The sequence below is a fragment of the Papaver somniferum genome, chromosome 2, assembly GCF_003573695.1.
Source record: "Papaver somniferum cultivar HN1 chromosome 2, ASM357369v1, whole genome shotgun sequence".
NCBI classification, from domain to species: domain Eukaryota; kingdom Viridiplantae; phylum Streptophyta; class Magnoliopsida; order Ranunculales; family Papaveraceae; genus Papaver; species Papaver somniferum.
The window spans coordinates 82,177,280-82,194,068 of record NC_039359.1 but is presented as its reverse complement, the minus strand read 5'-3'; the positions used below and the strand labels follow the sequence as shown (position 1 = coordinate 82,194,068).

Here is a 16,789-nt window from a genome sequence, read left to right as displayed (position 1 = left end):
ACTAGCTTGTAGACTCTGTTCTACGGATAACTGAATTTTGCAGTTTGCTGAGTTAACAAGGCGAGAGATTCCTCTCTGACTGGATTCTGAAACTGAGCTAGTCCTGAAGGATTCTTAGTATAGCCAAAACCTGGGGGAGCATTAGAATTACTAAACTGACCTTGACTTTGGCCCTTAGACCACGAAAGGTTCGGATGGTTTCTCCAACCAGGATTATAGGTTTCTGAATATGGGTCAATCTTTTGACGGTTATCAAATCTAGTGTTATTATAAAGAGCATTGGCCTGCTCTTCAATATTCTGGCCTTCCCAAAAAGGCTCCACTCTACCACTAGTCTGGCCCACTTCTAAGGCTTCTAACCTTTTTGCTATAGCAGCAATTTTGGCATCTGATTCATAGCCTCCTTCTACCCTATTAACGTTTCCTCTACTTAAAAGAATTGTTTTCTGGGGTGCCCTACTATTTTCCCATTGCTGGGTTTTTTCGGCGATTTCATTAAAAAATTCCATCGCCGCATCAACAGTTTGGTTTTCAAATCCACCAGTGCATAGAGACTCAACCATGGTCGTTGTGGAATAATCTAAACCCTCATAAAGGATCTGAACTAGCCTAACCTTTTCTAAACCATGATGAGGACACTGGGATAATAAATCATTGAACCTTTCCAAATACCTATATAAAGATTCTCCCTCTTGTTGTGAAAATGTGCATATTTGCGTCCTAATAGACGATGTTTTGTGCCTAGGGAAAAACTTATTGAAAAAGGCAGATGTAAGTTGTTCATATGTCTCAATTGACTCGGAGTCCAAACTATACAGCCACGACTTGGCCTTATCTTTCAGGGAAAATGGGAATAACCTAAGTTTCAAAGCATCATCATCTAAGCCTCTAATTCTTAGAGTACTACAAATTTCCTCAAAATCCCTAACATGGTAATAAGGGTTTTCATTTTCTTTCCCTAAAAAGATTGGGAGCATCTGTAAGGTCCCAGGTTTCAGTTCATAGGGTGCCTCCGTTTCAGCTAACTTAATACACGAAGGACGGTAGTCCTAGTTGGATTCAACAAAGCTTTCAAAGTTGCCATTTCTGGCGCTATCGGAGCAACATGGATTCTCTCCTCAGTCAAAGACGTTCAAAAACAGACTCTTCAAAAGTCGGACTTTCTAGATTAAGGTAATCGAGACGCTTCGAACTACTAGGTTTCTCTTTAACAAATCTACCTAGTGCGTCTCTTTTACGTTCATGCATACAATAGAATTTTCTAAATTGGAAGGGTAAGCAAACACAGACAAGGCCGACTCAACCAAATCAAACCTATTGATTTCTAGCAAACAAAAAGCATGATGGCTCCACTTAGATTGTTTCTAGACCAGCTTCTAATCCTTCGAACGGGAATTCATTACAATTTAAGAAAACCCCTCTGGAATCAATTCGAGTTAACGCAAGTTGAATAGAGGCGAGGGAAGCTCGGTGGAGCTTTGATACCCAAGGCCTCACCGGTATTACAATACGGCGCAGTCACGCATTCAACTTACAGAAACCGTCAAGAACTTCGAAGTATGCTTAAAAGAGTAACCAATATTTTTCGAATGACTTCCTGTTAAGCTCGTTACCCTATCGGTCTCGTTCTAGTCAAAATTTTAGGCTTAGGTTCGCGTAGGTTACGTGTTCCTAAAGCGGGCAAGAAGAGAACGGTGATGAAGTCCGAACCCTTATCTTGTATGGCCAGGCCTTTCCCTTTACTAGAAAAATAAATGTCCGTATTCAGTCCTCAACATATATGCATACGAAGGAGTCCAGTAACTCGCTGACAGGGGATTCGCGAGTATTTAGAATCTTACCTCCGTTCCAGACAGGGGGAAGAATCGGTTGTAGTCGACTCGCGCCACTGACTCCGACGTCTAGTGTATGAACCCAAGGTGCAGAGACAATATCGTAATTGTCCTCCTTCTCTGCAAACAGTTTATATTTAAAGTACCCTTCCGTAGGGTAATAAAAAAAATAATGTCCCAAAGTCCAAAAGTCCTAAAAAATAAAGAAAAATTACAAAAATAATAAACCCTAATACTTTTTTTTTTTAAATAAAATAAACTAAGCCTAAACTAAAATTGTCTAAAATAAAATTGTCTTCTTTTCTGTTCTTTTTGCTGTAATCTTTAGCTCCAAGTCTTTATGAAATCACCAAACTCCTTGGCTCAATTTTCTTTATGATCCAGAACCTGTAGACACAAGATAAATACCCAAAAACATTAAAAAAGAAAAAAAATAATAAATAAAAAATAAAAAATAAATCTAAAACCCTAAAAAAAAATCCGCGTCGGCGGCGCCACGTGACTTTAAAATAAAATAAAATAATTTTAATCTCTCTAAAATTCCCTAAAACAGGTCACACACGTGACTTTCCATATTTTCTGTTGTGAGAAAAATCTGTCGATTGAGCCCAGTCTGATCGATTTAAACACCCATATCAGATTCTTAGACCCATAAGGATTCTATCCTATGAAAATCAGAGGTTTAATCGACCTCAAACTCCTCCAAATCACGATTGCCAAAACTGTTCTTCACTGCACCTATTTTCCCGCCAAAACCTGGTTTTTGAAATGTTGAAGATGGTTGCCCCTTATCCAGGGTAGGGGTGCGATTAGAAACTGTCTGAAAATGGGATGACCCTTAGTAACTAGGTTACCCCTTATCCAAAGTGAGAGTCCGAATAGCAAATGTCCTCCGGGTGCTTTCCGACAACTTTTCGAGCCAATTTTTTCCAAAAATGTTTATTGGCCAAAAATACCTACAAATAAATAAAACACCATAATAAATACAAAAATGAGCCCTAACAATGTGTCTATCAATTGAGCATCAAAGAGTCGAGAAAATCAAGTTCCAGATATATTTTTCTGCTGCTGCTCATCTGAAGAACGCGAAGAACAGACCATCCAAGACAGTCGTTTTTCAACAATGGAAACAACACACAGCCGTGGGTTGAGAATCAGCGACAATATTGTTCTATCGTTCTTTTCAGTTTGTAACACATATAACTGTTACAAACCCGGTTTTATCATTGTTTCTCCCATTTCATCATTTGTACACCACCTTTGAGCAATAAAAAATGAATTTTGAGCGTGTTTTCCTAATGATGAGCTAAACCCAATCCTTGCGGCGGCGGAGGAAGCCATTCTCTCAAGAATTATGTGGTAATATTTATTTTATAAACTTATGCAATATTTTTATATGATTAATTGCATTGATAAAAAATAAATTAAATGATTCTTATTAATCAAATGTGTTTTCTCTTGATGATGCATGCTTAGTTTTAGACTCTAGATGCGTTATACTTGTGACTAACATTTGACATTTTGGGAATCTGATTTTGGAAATACTTTAGAATCGAAACAATTGTTTAAATTTCATAATATAAATTAATTTAGAACCACATAAGTATTGATGAATGGTGAAATCCTAGCTCCAGCCTCTCCATAATTTTCACAACATATCAACATTTATTTTCTTTATTTTGTTTGATTTAAAATTAAGTCTAAAATCTATTGCTTTCACAAGTCTCAACGAACTTTTTACTATAACTCAATTCAAAATCACATCATGACAATAAGGGAAAAGAGAATGGATATGTGCCATCCCATGCAGGAGTTACTGAACTTCTTGTTCAAAAAAGTTTAGATACTAAGATTGATATCTTCAATCTTCGTCAAGCTAAGTATTGTTGAAACTCATCATAAACATACAACATTACTAAGAACTGTTATCCGTAACAAAAGAAAGTTGATTAAACTTGGAATCGGTAATAGGGAGTATGCTCGGAGTATTAGTTGAAAGCTTAATGCTTTGTCCTTTAAACACAATCAAGGTAATGTTTATCGAATTCGAGAAATCAACTATGACGTTGTAGATGAGGATCCCGAAAAATTTGAGGATATTGAGGATGATCTTTGAGAAAGATGATTCAAAGATCTAAATAGGAATAAACTAATCAATTGTTGATTTATTTCAATATTGTGTAAAACCTACTCAATAACTATCAATAATATGAATGATTAATCTTTTATTTTAAATCATTTTATATCATACGTTTTGATGGTTTAGATTGCACAACTTGTTTCGAATGATTATTTTTATGCTTTTCTTTCGGTTATGACATGTTAGTTTCAGTTTTTGTTAAACCCTAATTTCCGATCTCATATTCTGTTATCTATTGTGGTTTGTGTGACTTTTTGATTTAGCGGGATTAAGTTCTAGCATATTTAGGTAGGCTTTATTAAAGGATCATGAAGAGATACTGAGTAACTCGTGTGCGAAAGTCACACTGATACTATTATTAACTTATGGTTACATAAGTTGGATATTTAGTATAACATATGAGTTTATGTTTTAGTCTTTTGCTATTGGCACGTAATTACTAAAACTGATTTAACCTTTCTCTGGTGAAGGTTGTTTTTTGTTTGTTGTTCTTTTGTTTTTGCAAGGGAATGACAACTCACAGGGAGAGAATTCTTATTGAACCAATTCTTAATGGTATATCTTTCTGAGGAGAAATGGTTGCGAAAACCAAGGTAACGATTTATTTTGTTATTTAATTGTTTTTCCTGTTAAGAAAATCTTGATTTTATTGCCTATTCTTTGCTTTGGCCTATCGAAATTCGGTACAATATTTATACTACATTTTTGTGGTTGGATTATTGTGTTTCAATTGTTTCAGGTTAAGAAAAACTATGTCAATTCTATTTTTGTTTTATTTAATTGGTATCTATTTTGAGTTGATTGGTATCAATTGTTTTTTCTTAACGAAATAGGGATCACGTGTTTTAGTCTCTTTGAGTCCTGATAAGAGTAACTAAGTTAAATTTGTTCTTAGTTTAGGCTTATCAAATATAGGATTCGGTTAGTTGAGTACATAAGTCTTTACATCGGGAAAACAACTCAAGATAGTGATTTCTATCTTGGGATTCACGTGCGTGACCCGAAGGTTGTAGGCTCAAAAATACTTAGGGAACTAAGTAACTAGGGGTAGATTACTTGGTCTCAACTATACGAAGTTGACTTTGTTCTTTGTATAACGGCTTAATTATGAGATTATTCAAAACTAGACTAGGTCCTAGGTTTTTTCTGCATTTGTGGTTTCCTCATTAACAAAATATTGTTTGTGTTATTTACTTTACTTCCGAATTATAATTGTTTAGTTATAATAAAGTAAATACAATTGTACGTTAATCCATATTACCTGAAATTGATCATATAGTCAATTGGTTTTAGTGTTGTACGTATTATCAATTAAATATCTTGTTGTCGTATTGTTTCTGTCCATAGACGATAACATAATATATCGTACTTTGGGTACCCTCGTCTTTTCACTTATTTCTTCTATGACTTTCTCTTTTATTGTTCTTTCAATTTGTCTTTTTTTGACCCATTTTTCTTCGAGGATTTCAGATCTACAATTTTTCTTCGAGGATCAGCAGTAATCAGTTTACTTTTGATTTCTTTCTTGATCTATTTTTTGCAGATCAATTATTGGTTTCAAGGATTTCCTAGTTGGTTTTTAAGTTTTGAGTTCTAGTTTTTCTGGGTTGAAATATTTGCAGCTTTGGTTTCTTCGATGCCCTAGATTTTTAACTTTTTTGTTTTTGATTTTTCAGATTTGCAGCGGTTTTAACGTTTACAACTGTCATTTGGGGACGTGGAGTACGTTATGGATTAGGACGTGTGACATATGTGTGCTACGATGGGCTATGAAGTAATTTTCCATGTTCAAATTCCTTTGGACATCCCAGATAAAAAAAAACTTTCCCATGGATCAGTAGTTGTGCTTTTGACCATCAACAGGTTTCCCTACTTTTAACACGTCGCTAGAAGGGGAAAAAAACTAATATGAAAGTTCTTTCTCTTGTATCGAATCAGTCTCTCTTTCTACCACTCTCGTTTCAAAATTTGGGAGAAGTTTATGGATCTCTCTATTCTAGTGGGTTTTCTTTATTTCATATAGTTATCTAAGGGCCTTGTCAAAGAGAACTCGCTCAATCGAGGGTGGTGACTATGATTAAAGCCATTCTCCTTTGCTACAACAAGTATCTTAAGATCTTTTCCATTTCTATTTCTAGTGTTTATAAGGTTCTTGATTTTTTTCTGTCACTTTTTTTCTTTTATATTAAATGCTAAAACACTTCTCGGAGTTGAACACGGATTCTCGATTTTAGTTTGTTCCTCAAAAAATTAAAGGGTTTAAACTATTTTCTTGTTATATAACCTACAGATCATGGGTGTTCGGCCCATCTAGGTGACTAGGGTTTTCACTATCATGTATACGAAGGATATTATTCATGTAATCCTACCACTCTTATCAGTAAGAAAACTCTGCCTCTTTCTCTATCATTTCACTTTTACCACTTATTATACTACAAAGCGTTATCAAGCACGAGCTCTCTTCTGCCAATATTTTTTGGTCGTTCTTTCAAGTACGATCTCGGAAATTGGTTCTATACTTCAATTTTTTTTCTTCCATCGAATACTTACGGGTATACCTAAACAAATCTTTTTTTTCTTTATAACATACTTTTTATATATATCTCTATCTTTCTGTGATCGGTTGATTAAGTATAATAAAACGTTATAATGTTTATGATAATATAATATTATAATATTTTGTCTGTTCCTAAATCTATGCATAATAATAAGATGGCATAAGCTTAATAATAAGAACTTTTTTCTGTTTATTTCGGAATCCTTGCTCAAATGATAAGTATAATATAATATTATAACTTTAATAGTATATATATATATATATATATATATATATATATATATATATATTATTTTGTCTGTTTGGGATTGCATATGCCATTTGTGCCTGACTATTGATACGGATGGTAGTCTTTTTCTTTTTCTCACTGATTGTGTTTTTTAAACATCTGTACCACTTGTACTTTTTGATCGTTTAGTGTTATTTGTTTCATGTGTCTGTACTTTTTTTTGACCTTGTATGATTTGATCAATGACATTTAAATCCAATTGTCTATCAAACTTTTTGACCGTTTATAAATAGTTTATTATATTATGATCCACGACTATGTGTGTTGTATTATTATTTAATTAATTAATTATATAATTATTATTATAATGAGGGCAATGTATGTTAATGTCTAATTTATTACATTAACGTCAAATTTTTATTATATTAATGTCTCTAATTATCTTTCCTGATTTTTGAAAAGTAACAATAATCTATATATATATATATATATATATATATATATATATATATATATATATGTATAATTTGTATTTAGTGCTAAGTGTAACATATGAATCTGTTGTTTGTATCATTTGTTTAATTCATTTAGTTGTAACGTCTGTAATTCATTTAATTGTAGCGTTTGACTCTGTATTGTCTAAAAATATTTATTATTTCTGTGTATAAATGATGTAAATATAATATCATTCTACAAATTTTTTCTACAGTTGGACGTCTCCATAATTTTTTTTTTGTGTGTATTTTGATAACTCTGTTGATATCCTAATGGATAGCATTGACGCTAGTCATCAGACGCCATTGAGTAAGTAACATTGATTGTTGAATGGGTCACCAATAAAAACCATAAAGAAATTTGATGCATTAAGAAACTTGGTATTTGGGAAAACAGTACCAGAATTGGTCATATTAATGTCTTTTAACCATGTCTTATATGGATGAGCAAGACGGAACCAGAAAGACATGCTTCAGCTATAAGCACGCCTAGACTTATGTGGGAAGGGATATACAAATAATGAGTTATGCCCCTTCATATTAATAAAGAAAACGAGTTTCGGATTTGCAATTATAGTTATTTATGTTGATGATATGAACATAATAGGTACTCTTGATGAAATAAAAGAAACCACAAGTTATCTGAATTTGAGATGAAAGATCTTGAGAAAACTCGGTTTTGTCTAGGACTTGACCTAGAACACCGAGCCTGTGGTATATTAATCCATCATTCTATATATGTCCAGAAGATACTCAGGGAAATTCAATATGGACAAGGTGTACCCTGATAGTACTCCCATGATTAGTCGAAGTTTAGATGTACAAAACGATCCATTTCGTCCCAAGGAAGATGACAAAGAAATATTGGGAGCTGAAATTCCCTACCTAAGTGCAATAGGAACATTATTGTACTTAACGCAATGTACTCGACCTGATATATCATTCTCAGTGAACTTGTTAGCTAGATACAACTCATCACCTACGCAGTATTATTGGAATGGTATAAAGAATGTTTTCAGATACCTTAAAGGAACCATTGACATGGGTTTATTTTATCCATATGAAGAAGTAAGAAGGACTGCTAATGGAAAGGCAACTCCCTATACTGAAACCCTAAATAATATTTTGGTTGGTTTTGCTGATGCTGGGTACCTCTCTTACCCACATAAAAGTCGATCACAAACTGATTATGTGTTCACCATTATAAACACATCGATATCTTGGAGATCGACCAAACAGATTCTTTTGGATACCTCCGTGAACCACTCTGAGATCATTGCCTTACACGGGGCGGTTCGTGAGTATGAATGGTTAAGGTCTATAATTACACACATTTGAGGGACATGTGGTATGAGTTTCACCAGTGATGAGCCAACTTGCATTATGAGGATAATACAACTTGCATTAAAAATATGAAGTAAGGGTACATTAAAGATGATAATACGAAACATATATCACCAAAGTTCTTTTACAATTAACAACAACAGTCTCTTCTAAAAAATTCAAGTTAGTCAAGTAAAATCTGATGTGAATGCGGCAGACCTATTTACTAAGTCATTTCAATCCATATGTATTGATAGTTTTGTCAATTAAATTGACAAAGGGGATTATTGTTAGAGCACTGCTCGATCAAAATCGTAAGTGTTTCTATCTCAAGCTTGTTTGTCAAGTTTAGTTGTTAAAACTATAAGTCTTGATTTCTAGTCTACTTATAGCTCTGTCTCGGAATAGGATGAAATGTGTAGTTGATCTTTAGACTTCACGGTGTTCATCGATTGAATACGAAGATCCACTGAGGAGAGATTGAAGGAACTTCATCAACAAAAGGTATGTAGAGACTTGAGCTCACCTATCACACATAAGTCTATTTTTTTCTATCTCCTTTTGAGACTATGTTGTATAGCTATATAGACTTTATATTATACACATTTGATGTTTCGAGCTGAGTTTAACTCTCTTACATATTTCTCGAAATATGTATTGGTAATTTTTCGTTTTAACCAAGTTCGTCTTTGATTCTTGACGAAAGTCAAAAGATGATCATGTGAAAATCTCCTGGTAACATCTTGTATGATTTGTGTGAGACAGTAATTTGACGTAGACTCGGAATATTTCGTATTGATCATTTGATCACTTGAAAATTTCTTTGAAGCTAATATTTTGTGTGAGACAACTATTCTCGTCTTCTAAGAATGCTTGAATGATTGAAATGGGAGTTTACAACAATTAATCATTATTAGGATATAACACAATATGCGTACTTGTATGCTAACTGTTGCAAGTGTATTCCAAGTCTGGGAACTTTGTATGCATACCCGTATGCGTATGAGTTTAACAGTTAAATTCAGGGAACTATAGTATGTATACCCGTTTGCATACTGATTTCAATTGAGTTCTGTCGTGAACAACATTATGCGTACCCGTTTGCATATTGGCGGACAGACCAAGTCCGGAGCTCTAAGTATGCGTACCCATTTTCATACTTGAGTGGTTAAGTTCTAAAATCGGTTAAGTATGTTTACATACTCATGAACAAATACATTTATATAATAAGGAATGCGATCTTTGCAAACCGTGGGTAAAATGTTCATGAATTGATTCAAGTGAATCAAACACGATTTTGCTTCAATTGTGTCTTGTATACTTCTATAAGAATATAAACAATTGAACAACTCTAGGAGTAACACAACTAGATTCATTTGGTCTAGATGTGTTAAGATGAACAAGGTTGGTATGAAAGTGTTCATATGGCTAAAATCTGTTAATTATTTGTTTATGGGTGAAAACAGTTTCTGCTGGTTTTGGTAATTTCATGTGTCGGTGGATGAGAAACGAGTCTAAACCCTAAACAATGTATTGCACGAGAGTACTTTTGATTTGAGAGATCAATCTGTAAAAATCTGGCCTAAACCAAGAAATGGTCGTTCCAGACTTGCTTAGGACAAAAAGTGAAGGAAAAGGGTTGGTCTTAGGGAGGGAAGCGAAGAAAGTGTTGAGACCAGAATCGTTGATTCTGAGAGTGTGATTATTTTGTGACTTGTATCAGAAAATAGAACTGGCTAGATGAATGAGAAGCTATCAGGTGATTTATGGATGTTGTATTGTTCTCTTGACCAAAACTTGTTGTCAGTTTGATTCAAACCAAACACGTTGAGTGCGTCAGGTGAATGCTCCACCGGTGAGACATGGTTGATGTCTTGAGTGTTTTCGTGGAAAACATGTAGCATTTTGCTATGTGTCTTAAGTTAAAATCAAGAGGCTTGCCGCAGGAAAATAACATGTGATGCTGTTAAGCTCGTCTTGGCTGGTCGCTTAAAACCTGCCACAAGTCTGTTAGTTCGGTGGCGAACTTCGATTGCTGAGATCGCATCTCATGAGGAAGGGTAGCCGTTGATTATGGCTACCTTGTGTTGGCGCCTGATAATGACGCAGTGGCGTTTTGGTGTACGCTAGTGGTAAGGTGGCATGGCTGGCATGGCTCGTGCATGCCAGTGGAACGATGGTGTAAGTGGCGCCTGGCGTAGCCATGACCACTAGATTTAGGCGGCTGGTCTCCTGAAACTTGCCACAAGTCCGTCAGTTCGTTGGCGAACTTGGATGGCTGAGATTTGTAATTCATGAGAGAGGGTGGCCGTTGATTACGGCCATATCTCGTTGTATAGAAAAGTGGCGCCATTGGCATAGTGGCGCCTGGCGTATCCATGGCATAGCAGCATGCCAATGGTGTAGCCGTGGCATTGTGGCATAACTGTGGCGTGGCCACGCGTGTTGCGTTGTAGCATGGACAAAACTAGGATTTGGATCTGTGGCCAAAGTTAGGACTTGACGACATGGCCAAGGCTAGGGTTTTGCAGCGTGGCTAAATTTAGGGCTTGGCGGCATGGCCAAGGCTAAGATTTAGCACCGTGGCCAAAGTTATGGCTTGTTGGCGTGTCCAAGGATAAGATTTGGCGCCGTAGCCAAAGTTAGGGCTTTGCGGCATGGCCAAGGCTAGGATTTGGCGTCGTGGCCAAAGTTAGGGCTTGGCGGCGTGGCCAAGGCTAGGATTTGACACCGTGGACAAAGTTAGGGCTTGGAGGCGTGGCCAAGGCTAGGATTTGGGCCGTGTCCAAAGTCAGCGTGGCCAAGAATAGGATTTGGCGACGTGGCCAAAGTTAGGGCTTGGCAGTGTGGCCAAGGCTAGGATTTGGCACCGTGGCCAAAATGAGGGCTTAGAGGCATGACCAAGGCTAGGATTTTGCGGCGTGGCCAAAGTTAGGGCTTGGCGGCGTGGCCAAGGATAGGATTTGGCGGCGTGGCCAAAGTTAGGGCTTGGCGGCGCGGCCAAGGCTAGGATTTGGCGCCATGTCCAAAGTGAGGGCTTGGAGGCATGGCCAAGGCTAAGATTTGGCGCCGTGTCGAAAGTTATGGCTTGGCGGCATGGCCAAGGCTAAAGTGACTCGTGGCATGTTATTGCAGCAGAGTGGCGTGTTGGCATGCCGACTAATATGTTGTTGTGGCAGGGTGCGTTTGGCCTTTAATATATGGTGGCAAGTTTAGAGTGACTTGATTGGTCAAGAAAAGGGGCTGGCCAAATATAAGGCGCGACCACACCTCTAGTACTTGTGGCGCATTTAAAGTGACCTGATTGGTCGGCAGGAAGGAGAGGGGCCGTCCAAGCATGGGCGTGGCTACACTTATGGTGTGAGTATGAAGGATTTAGAGCAACCTGATTGGTTGATGGAAAATGGGGCCGGCTAATATGGGCCCAGCCATGACTTATGTGCGTGTGGCGAATTTAAGGCGACATGATTGGTCGAGGGAAAATAGGGCCGATTTAGGATGGGGCGTGGCCAATGGCAGATGGCGCCGGATGGCCTAAGGCATGGCCACGCCTCCCTTTTCTGCGGCTCCTTGTTTTCTGATTCTGGGCAAGATTTTTCTCTTGATAATCCATGGCGGATTAATTACCTAGTTTGTCTAGGCTTAATTTCGACAAGCAAGGTCTGATATACTGCGCAAGGCGCGAGACCCTAACTTTTGAAAGTTAGCTATGGTGATTAATTGAATTCTATGTGTTGACAAAGAGTTCTTTTAAGTTCATTGCCAGAGAGCAACATGCTTTCTGATTGAATACCTTATGCAAAGACCTTATTCTTGATATTTGGAAATTCATGTTACTCTGCTGCGAGTGAACACAAATTGTCATGCCATATCAACATTAAGGGTTCATCCGGGGAACATAGCATAGAAAGCATTTAAAGAAACTTATTTTAAGCGAATATAGGCAAGGTGCCGAAGTTTACAGAGCATCTGGGATGGTTGCTACATGCACCATTCTGGGTAATTCTGTGTAGATATATTGAACGGCTCAATAAGTATGCCAGTGGAGACGTTGACACTCATGGCTTCGTTTCCTTAAAGAGTGACGTCACATCAGATGTAAGGTTTTACGATTTTAACCCTAAGCTAAAAACCACCATCAACATTAAGTCCCCTGCTTATCTCGGAACAATGACATTGTTGCGGGGTAAGCTTGAGATGGTGACAGACAAGGACAAAATCGAAACGGCAAGTCATGAAGAGATTTTCAGGAAGATTTGGCTAACCGTTTTCAGGAGGCAAGAAGAATCTGTAATCCTTGCATTGGCGGATTTGCATAAATTCGTCTTGGCCATAGGGGGGTGGCGTCAGCGCTGCAACTTTGGCTACTGATCGACAGAGGTAGCACTGCAACTTGGTCCGCGGAACGGGTGCTAGCCATGGAGCGGAGAAGATGGCGCTGTTGGATGGCTATGAAGCGGAGAAGATGGCGCTGCTTTGAACGGCTAAGATGAGTGTTGAGGTGGTGGAGCCGTCAGCATTATAATGTATTAAGGCAGTATGCCTGACAACAGAGTAGTGAGTGTTGAACATTTTACACGCCTCAACACTAAGAGGATGAATGTGTTAAGGCAGTATTAGAAGCTATCAGGTGATTTCTGGATGTTATTGTTCTCCTGACCAAAACTTGTTGTCAGTGTGATTCGAACCCAACACGTTGAGTGTGTTAGGTGAGTACTCCACCGCTAAGACATGGTTGATGTCTTGAGTGTTTTCATGGAAAACATGTAGCATTTTGCTATGTGTGGTAAGTTAAAATCAAGAGGCTTGCCACAGGAAAATAGCGTGTGATGCTATTAGGCTCGTCTTGGCTGGTCGCCTAAAACGTGCCACAAGTCTGTTAGTTCGGTGGCGAACTTCAATGGCTGAGATCGCATCTCATGAGGAAGGATAGTCGTTGATTATGGCTACCTTCTGTTGGCGCCTGATAATGGCGTAGTGGCGTTTTGGTGTATGCCAGTGGTAAGGTGGCATGGGCGGCATGGCTCGTGCATGCTAGTGGAACGATGGTGTAAGTGGCGCCTGGCGTAGCCATGGCCACTAGATTTAGGCGGCTGGTCGCCTGAAACTTGCCACAAGTCCGTCAGTTTGTTGGCAAACTTGGATGGCTGAGAATTGTAATTAAGGAGAGAGGGTGTCTGTTGATTATGGCCATATCTCGTTGTATAGCAAAGTGGCGCCATTGGCAAAGTGGTGCCTGTCGTAGCCATGGCATAACGGCATGCCAGTGGTGTAGTCGTGGAGTTGTGGCGTGGCCACGCCTGTTGCGTTGCAGCATGGACAAAACTAGGATTTGGCTCCGTGGAAAAAGTTAGGACTTGGCGGCATGGCCAAGGCTAGGTTTTGGCGCCGTGGCCAAAGTTAGGGCTTGGCGGCGTTGCCAAGCTAGGATTTGGCGTCGTTGCCAAAGTTAGGGCTTGGCGGCGTGGCCAAGGATAAAATTTGGCGCCGTGGCCAAAGTTAGGTTTTGGCGGCGTGGCCAAGGCTACGATTTGGCGCCGTGGCCAAATTTAGGGCTTGGAGGCATGGCCAAGGCTAGGATTTGGCGTCATGGCCAAAGTGAGGGCTTGGGGGCATGATCAAGGCTAAGATCTGGCTCTTTGGCCAAAGTTATGGCTTGGAGACATGGACAAGGCCAAAGTGACTCGTGGCATGTTATTGCAGCAGAGTGGCGTGTTGGCATGCCGACTAATATGTTGTTGTGGTAGGGTGCGCTTGGCCTGTCGATTAACATGGAGGCGCGGCAGGGTGCCTTTGGACTTTAATGTATGGTGGCAAGTTTAGAGCAACTTGATTGGTCAAGAAAATGGGTCGGCCAAACATAAGGCGTGGCCGCACCTGTAGTGCTTGTGGCGCATTTAAAGTGACATGATTGGTCGGTAGGAAAGAGAGGGACTGGCCAAGCATGGGCGTGGATACACTTCTGGTGTGAGTGTGGTGGCTTTAGAGAAACCTGATTGGTTGATGGAAAATGGGGCCGGCTAGTATGGGCCCAGCCACGACTTATGTGCGTGTGGCGAATTTAAGGCGACCTGATTGGTCGAGGGAAAATAGGTCCGGTTTAGGATGGGGCGTGACCAATGGCAGATGGCGCCGGCTGGCCTAAGGCATGGCCACGCCTCTCTTTGCTGCGGCTCCTTGTTTTCTGATTCTAGGCAAGATTTTTCTCTTGATAATCCATGGCGGATTAATTACCTAGTTTTCCTAGGCTTAATTTCGACAAACAAGGCCTGATATACTGCGCAAGGCGCGAGACCCTAACTTTTGCAAGTTAGCTAGGGTGATTAATTGCATTCTATGTGTTGACACAGAGTTCTTTTAAGTTCATTGCCAGAGAGCAGCATACTTTCTGATTGAATACCTTATGCAAAGACCTTATCCTTGATATTTGGAAATTCGTGCTACTCTGCTGCGAGTGAACACAAATTGTCATGCCATATCAACATTAAAGGTTCAGCCGGGGAACATAACATAGAAAGCATTCAAAGAAACTTATTTTAAGAGAATATAGGCAAGGCGCCGAAGTTTACAGAACATCTGGGATGGTTGCTACATGCACCATTCTGGGTAATTTTGTGTAGATATATTGAGCGGCTCAATAAGTATGCCAGTGGAGAGGTTGACACTCATGGCTCCGTTTCCTTACAGAGTGACGTCACATCAGACGTAAGGTTTTACGATTTTAACCCTAAGCTAAAAACCACCATCAACACTATTGTTGAGCCAACTCAATATACACGTTTAGGTACGGTAACCCATATCTAAATGAAGGTATAGTTCAGTTGTGTGTAACAAGCTAAGACCATCTAACGGTGGAGAGATATTGCTTTAGTTTTGAGCAAACTTAGCTTGAATCTTAAATCAGGTTTTCATCTAACAGTGAATATTGATTGCTTTGTTTCTAAGCTATCAAACCCTGATTTGAAGAATATATAAGGAAGAACTCTAGCAACTGGAATACCTAATCCCCACACCTCCTGTGTGGTACTAGTTGCATCTAGAGTCGATTCTCCTTTAACCTAGGTTTTTCCTAAAACCCTCATAGGTTAACGACTTAAAGACTTCATTGGGATTCTGAAGCCAGACCCAACTATTTTCTCTGTAGTTGCGTGTTATGATCTTACTTGTTTTATCGTATTGAGTACTATCTTCTCTAAGATTTGCTCGAGATTTATCTCCGATATGTAAGATATAAAAAGTAGTCACAAACATCTTTGTTTCATCGTTTGTGATTCCACAATAACTTGTTCTACTACCATATAGTTAAGTTATTGTGAGGTGATTGATATCTCTAGGCTGTTCTTCGGGAATATAAATCCGCTATATCATTTGGTTCCTGTGCACCTTTATTTATCAAAAGACAAAACAAAACCTTGTAGGTATTTTTGCAGTAGACAGATTTATCTATCTAAACAGACTTTTCTGTGGGAGATAAATTTGTTTATTAAGTCTTCGAATTTGGGTCGTATCAATTCTTAGTTGGGGGTGAGATCATCTAAGGGAATCAAGTGTGTAGAATTTGACATGATTCTGGAGGCGTAAATAACGCGACTGTACCTTAATCAGTATGAGATTGGTTATGGCTCAACTACATTCCAGTCCAAAGTTAACTTGTAGTAGGCTAGTGTCTGTAGCGGCTTAATACAATATGGTGTCCAAAACTGGACTAGGTCCTGTGGTTTTTCTGCATTTGCGGTTTCCTCGTTAACAAAATCTCTAATGTCTGTGTTATTTCTTTTCCGCATTATATTTAATTGAAATATCACAGGTTGTGCATAAGTTCAATCAGTTTGTGAATCCGACCTTTGGTTGTCGATTGAATTGATTGACACTTGAACATTGGTCTTTGGTACCGTTCAAGTTGTTTCTTATATTAATCAGGCCCACAGATTTCTATTTGTTTGATTTGCTGATTACATTAAAAACATAGATATAACTCTTGTATATATTTATTGGTCGAGCTCGTTTTATTAGTTGGTGCTTACAGAATTATATTGGAGTTAGTACATACATGTTGCTAAAAGAGATATTGGGTGAGGTTGTTATACCCCGTTTTTTTTCCCGATTTACCACTGCCAGGAAGACGATGTTTGTTACCACAACTGGAGTTGGATGTATGACAAGGTCTCGTGGTAGGCCTTGGCTATAAGCATCGGGACCGGATAAAAACAAAAA

The 16,789-nt window shown here is 38.6% G+C and overlaps 1 pseudogene; it reads left to right on the top strand.

Annotated features, from left to right (window-relative positions):
• The first annotated feature begins 621 nt into the window (after positions 1-621).
• Positions 622-721, top strand: LOC113354684 (annotated as a pseudogene).
• Positions 722-16,789: the final 16,068 nt, after the last annotated feature.